The sequence below is a fragment of the Notechis scutatus genome, chromosome 2 (assembly GCF_049901735.1).
Source record: "Notechis scutatus isolate UNSWTSFEM ecotype Mainland chromosome 2, rNotScu1.2, whole genome shotgun sequence".
NCBI lineage: Eukaryota > Metazoa > Chordata > Lepidosauria > Squamata > Elapidae > Notechis > Notechis scutatus.
The window spans coordinates 212,687,344-212,693,747 of NC_142010.1; the positions used below are offsets into that span (position 1 = coordinate 212,687,344).

General features: G+C 37.8%; 1 pseudogene; it reads left to right on the forward strand.

Annotated features, from left to right (window-relative positions):
- Positions 1–3,477: 3,477 nt before the first annotated feature.
- Positions 3,478–3,578, forward strand: LOC113417707 (U6 spliceosomal RNA; annotated as a pseudogene).
- Positions 3,579–6,404: the final 2,826 nt, after the last annotated feature.

Consider the following 6,404-nt stretch of genomic DNA (forward strand, 5'->3'; position numbering starts at 1 on the left):
ATATTTTTAAATTGTTCTGAGAGTCCTCTTATTGAAGAGAAGCAAACATGCTAATTAAAAAAAGGTTTACTGATCAACTATGATATCTGAAATTGCCAGATTTAATATATTCATCTGCTATGGCTTGTTTTCACTTAGTGAATATTTGTCTCTTTCAAGACAACACAATATCTGCAGCATCAGTGTGTGCTCAGAATAGAAAAACCCTTGAGACAAATACACGAAGCCTTTCACCTTTAGATATAAATGACAGCCTTGTCCCATCTGCTCTGATTCTACTTTCCATTTATCCTTTGCTCAAACTCCTTTTCTTGCTTTCCATCATGCTGGTCCCCTATTATAATATCAATATGATATTGGTGGAATGGAGCTGACATGATGAGATATTGCTTTTAAATATCCATGTAGAGTCTTGCTTTATCCCCTATGGTGAATTCTATCTCCCTGAGTTACATATCATCCTTGCCTGTCTTATCATTGCCAGTTGCTCACAGCCCAATTGCTCAGCTACCCCAAAGAAGAAAACAGGCATGGGAAAGTCATATTTTTATCACTCTTCTTGAAGAAGTGATGTGAATCAGAAGTAAGAGGAAGAAAAAGACCAAAGACTCTGAAAGTGAACACTGGACTTCTTCTTAAGCTGTGAATTTAAGGCATTCTTAATGCTGTTTTGGGATTATATGTATTTATTTAGGGATCTATCTATCTATCTATCTATCTATCTATCTATCTATCTATCTATCTATCTATCTATCTATCTATCTATCTATCTATCTATCTGTTGAAAGGCTGGAAAATGCCTTTCTTCTGGGGGTTCGGTTTTCCTGCTGGGAGCACTCCAGTGCAAGGATTCAGACAACTACTTGGAAGCCGGTTTTTTTTTATTTTTCAGGAAGGCGAGAGATAGCAAGAAGTTTGCGTTCCTGGAGCTAGCTCTCTTTGTATAATAAAAACCCTGATTTTTATACCTTTTTCTCCTTTTGTGTGTGAGTGCTTGTGTTTGTATTTCTTAATGTTTTAAACCCTGTCATTTCCGCTGGAGGGTAACTCCGTGGGGTGCAGAAGGCAAGCTTTGCAGGGTAGTTTGATTGGATTATCAGTTTCCTAATGTTTTCTTATATTTGTTTTGTGGCAATCTCCTGTCTGTCTCCTTTGCAATATATTTTGTGTCTTTTGTCTGTTTGTTTAGCTGATTTGGCATGTCTTGTGTTTGTAAGGGTTTTCTTTTCTTGTTTCCTTAGTTTTCTTAATTATTTGGGCTTTTGTCTAAGGGGCTTCTTTAATACCTTTTATTTGATTCCTTTTCCTATGCAATTTTGTTTTATGGCTGGCCTGATGTTCCCCTCGGGCTTTTCCTGCTTGGGTGTCACCACTGTCCTCATGAAGTTCCCTTTCCACATATCTATCTATCTATCATCTAAGGTTGTTCCTTACGCCAAACAAATATGGATACTGACAACTTTATTAATTTGGTGGCCTTATTTGTCTAATTAGCTAAGTTACTCCTTGCACAGTTTCTTACCATGAATATTTCATTTCTATTCTAATCCTGTTGAAAATGATGAAACTAGGCTTACCTTTATTCTACTTTATTTTCAGTTAAATCATCCTTCCTCAAAAGTAGAGGCTTGTAGTCAATGACCCATAGTTCTGATGCCCCTCCCATTCCACTCTTGCATTCATTTTACTAGTGCATTTTGATTAAATCCTTTGTTTCTCTTCCCAACCCTTGTTGCAAAGGTCTTTTCTGTGTCAGAGCTAGACTTCAATGAATTGTTTCCCCACACACCATCTTGGCATGTGTTTGAAAGTCTAGCTTAAAAGGATTTTAACTTTTCAGCCTTGCTGTTTTGTTTCCTTTGGAGACATTTGTAAAGATGTTGTCGGCAGATTTGTAGGAAACAAAGCAGCATGAAGGAGTGAGGGAATAGTTCTGAGCACTGCCAAGAGCTAGAATAGCAGCTTGGAGCCTATGCAAAATAATTCAGCAGGCATTTGAATTCAATACAAGGTAAAAATTAACATTACAAATCCCTTTTTATTCTTACTGCTGCTCTTAGACCAATCGTTAGGCAGACTCATTCAGTCTGCTAGAGAAGAACTGACAGCGGATCCCAAGAGTCAATAAAAGAGGTCTTGAGAAATCAACCCTCTGCTAGAAACACTGGAAATTTCATATTTAGATATTCTAAGCAGAAGGTTGGAGGGGTTCTTCTGTTTCCTTTTCCTTTCAAATTACTTACGCATATTTAAAAGAGAATATACAACACACACACACACACACACACACACAAACACACACACACACACAGAGTGAGAGTGAGAGGGGTGGCGGGAAGGAGGGAGAGAGAGACATGATTACCAAACTCTGTTTTGCAAAATGGTAAAGATTATCATTCTAAAGCAGATTACAAGTCATGTATTTGAATTCTGTAGTTTTATAATCTGCTGCAGGAGAAAATTTAAAATTCCTTGTTTCACCACTTTTTTGCTTGCATGATTGGGCGTGTGGTATTTGTTTGGACTGTTGTGGGTGGAATTGTGGGAAGTGGAGGTAATGTTGTGTAATTGAATCCTGAAGATTTTGCTGATGGACAGTAGCATCTTTTGATTTAGGTAAGCAGGCTGGTTAGACCTAATGATCCCCCATTGTTGTATGAAATAAGCCAGTGTTTCTCAACTATGGCTACATGAAGATGTCTATACTTCAACTCCCAGAATTTCTTCTGGGAGTTCTGGGAGAATTTCTTCTGTGAGTTAAAGTCTACATGTCTTCAAGTAGCCAAGATTGAGAAACACTGAAATAAGCAATTCATTTTTCTCCAACTATCTCCAACTTCAGATGCTTCTAGTAGTGTTGTTGGAATGAATGTGGCATTAAGATGCAAAGTACCAAACAGTTCTCTCCCCAACTAATCATTCTTTTTCTCTGCTCTTGCTCTCCCATTTCAACAGGTGGAGACTTTGAAAAAGAGAGCAACTAGTAATGGAGAACCCAGAATGTTATAAATATACAGTATAATACCCCCAGGGAATTTCTTGCTCTATGAAATACTGTGCTCTTGTTCTTCCATGCATCCCAGATTCCTAACCCTTCTTCATTTAAAAGTATGCAGTTAGGCTCAGTAGAACACATGGGAGATAATAAAAAGTCACTAGTTGCATATGAGTTGTAGGAATGCATAATCCCTTCTTATCAGCAACTTTATATCATCCTGGGAACTAGAGTCAAAGATCATTTCCTTTCAGAGCCACAGAACAACTTGCAGCTATTCCCCTTAGTGATGCTAGTTTCATAACTGGAAAAAGCACATAAACACATGACAAATGTGTCATGACAATGGAATGCAGGCAGGGACCACATCCCTAGAGGGATTAATTCTATGGCCAGCATTTTATATCTTTTTGTGCTGCTCTTTTTGTGTAAAGAAATGTTTGCCATATCTATTTCTCCCACATTAAATTATAAGTCCTTCCGTGCTCGCTTCGGCAGCACATATACTAAAATTGGAACGATACAGAGAAGATTAGCATGGTCCCTGTGCAAGGAACAAAATTATAAGTCCTTCCTTCCTTCCTTCCTCCCTCCCTCCCTCCTTCCCTCTCTCCCTTTCTTCTTCTCTCCCTTCCTCTCATCCATCCATCTATCCATCACAATTTAGTTCTTGTTCAAAACACATTATACTGTAGAACTAAGTGGGAACCTTTCCAGAACTGCACACAAAGAACTGCTGGATTTCAATATTTCCCATTTCCAAACATTATATTTGGGTTCATGTTGTGCACAATCAATACATAAACAATCACTTAAATCCTGTTTGGGGTTACCAATTTGCAGCAGGATTTTTGATGTGAAAGGCTGTCGTATGTTTCCATTTTAAATGCTCTTTTTCTTGGTTTTCATTGTAACAAACTATTAGGGATGATTGGGGAATTGCACTTCTTCATCTGAATGCAGGTTTGGCAGTAAATTTTCCTCTCTTTTTTTAAAAGAGAAAAGAAGTGTGTGTGCTTGGCTGTGGCTCTGTTTATTCCTTTTTGATTCTGTATACCATATGCTAAAATCATCACAGGGTTTATTAGTCAGTGGAGGTCAATTGAGAAATTGCTGTATTTGCTTTCATAATAGCACTGCATGCTATATGCCCTGCTTGAGCCGAAAATCACACAATGATTTTTATTTGTCTCCAATCACAAACAGATGTGGAACAGTCAGGTCATTTCCCCTTAAATGGACTATAGGGATTAAAACATTCAAAGAAGTTTCCAACTAACTAGTATCTTTTTATTCCGTCATTATGCCTCTTCAGACTTTGAGGGAATGAAGATGTTCTTGTATTTAAATTTGTCTTTCACGTCAATATATCTACTGCCCTCTTTGTGCCTTTGTACTTACACTTTGTTCTTTTCTTTTCCAGAATATTTCACCATTGAATACTTGTGTAAGTTCACGTGAACAAAAATGTCAGAGCTGATTTAATCTAGTCCAGGAAAATAGGAAGAAGGAATGGCAGCAATGATGGGGAATGTACTTGTTTAATTCAATTGCTGCTAAAAATGAGTAGAATGTCCTTATCCTTCAGTACAGTAGCGGCACTTTTTTAAAAAGTTGGATTGCAACTTTTAAAGGGATCAAATTTGGATCTGAAAAATGTTCCAGAAAAGTACATCTGAAGCTAACCCAAGTATCAAATTAGACTTTATTTCATTCACTATCAATTAAATATAATCAATACAGGCTATTTAAGTGAGCTATTAAATTATTTTCCCCCTCTCTCAGCATTTATACAAAACCCATTTCCTCTTTCTTCCTTAACATGTGTGGCTGATCTCTCCCAGCCACACCCTATGTATTGGACTTCTTTGTCATCTGTCCACTGTGTAAATTTGACCTTTCTCCTTGTCCAAGTGTGGATATTTGACCTCTCCCATATATCCACGGGGCTAGGCCTTTCCCTGTCAAGCAGGTCTGATTCAATCAGAATAGAGTTGGAAGGTCTTTTGGAGGTCTTCTAGTTCAACCTATGTCATTTCAGACAAGTGACTTCCCAATCGGTTTTCCCTCTTCCTCTCCCATTCAAATTCTACATTCATTTCCCCCTTCTTCGTAGTCATATGAAGGAAATGCTCCTTGTTTAGATACTATGCTTGGCTTTCCCTGCTTACGTATAGATGCTTCCTCACTCTTCTCCTTGCACTGTCTTTTCAAAGTTACAATATTAAGGGAAGTTATGAATCGCTATGTTTAATGGATATTGAAAATCCCCTGATATGATCATATGGAAAGCCACTTTATACTGAACGATACTAGCAATTCCTCTATTATGTACCTGTTTATGCTGATTGGCAGCAGTGCTTTTCTTTCTGAGCTGGCTTTACCTTGAAATGTTAGGGATTGGATTTATTTTGCAAAGTCCAAGGATGGTCTCTAATTCTAAAATGCAGCTGCTCTAGGAAAAGATTCAAGATCCTTTGCAGGCTTTCTCAGATAGAAAATTGATATTTGGATACATTGATTAATACATCTGCTTGATTTGAAGCAAGGCTATTTGCACTGCATTTATAAGTATAGAGTTATTTTTATGTAATGTAAAAGACCAAATATGAAGTCTAATATAGTGTATACATATTCATATATACATATTTAAATATTTTGGGAAAAGATAAGAACTGTAAGATTCCAATAAAGGAAAAGTTGTAGCTCCAGTTGGAAATGAAGGGTCCCTGGTGCTCTCTAAGCTTGGTTGTTTTCTTGCAGACTTTTCATTATCCAAACTATGTAACACCATCAGTGCTATTAAGGAGTGGGGTTCGCTCTCATTTTATATTGACATGGCAAGTCACTAAATATAAATTGAGACCAAATATAAATTGAGACCCATCTTTACTAGCACTAATATTGTTACCTAGTTTGGGTCTGCAAGAAAACAACTGAGTTCAGAGGGTATCAAGGACCCCTCAACTGTAAAATTGGTTGCAGGATTCAATATGGGTCAATCACTGGGACCAGATATTTTGTCTTTCAAACTTTTGGACTCATGCTGGAGGCCATCTTCAGGGAACTTCTCTCTAGCAGAGTGCGTGAGGCTTGTTCACTGCAATGCACAAGGACAAACATTCAATTTTGCAGTTATCAAGATTGTTGGATTAGCAGGCACAAAAACAGCCAGGGAAATGATTGAAGCCAGGGAAACAGGCCTCTTGTCAGTCAAAAGGAGTGTTAATTTACTATCACCCTATCAAGTACTTTAGAAGGTGAGGGTTGGGAACCACACACAAATGACAGCTTAAAAGTCAGCCATCAACATGCCCCAATAAACGTCCAAAAAGCCACCTACAAAAGGCACTATAAATACCATATAGCACACATTCTGCTGAAGAGAAGTTTCCTGAAGATGGCCTCC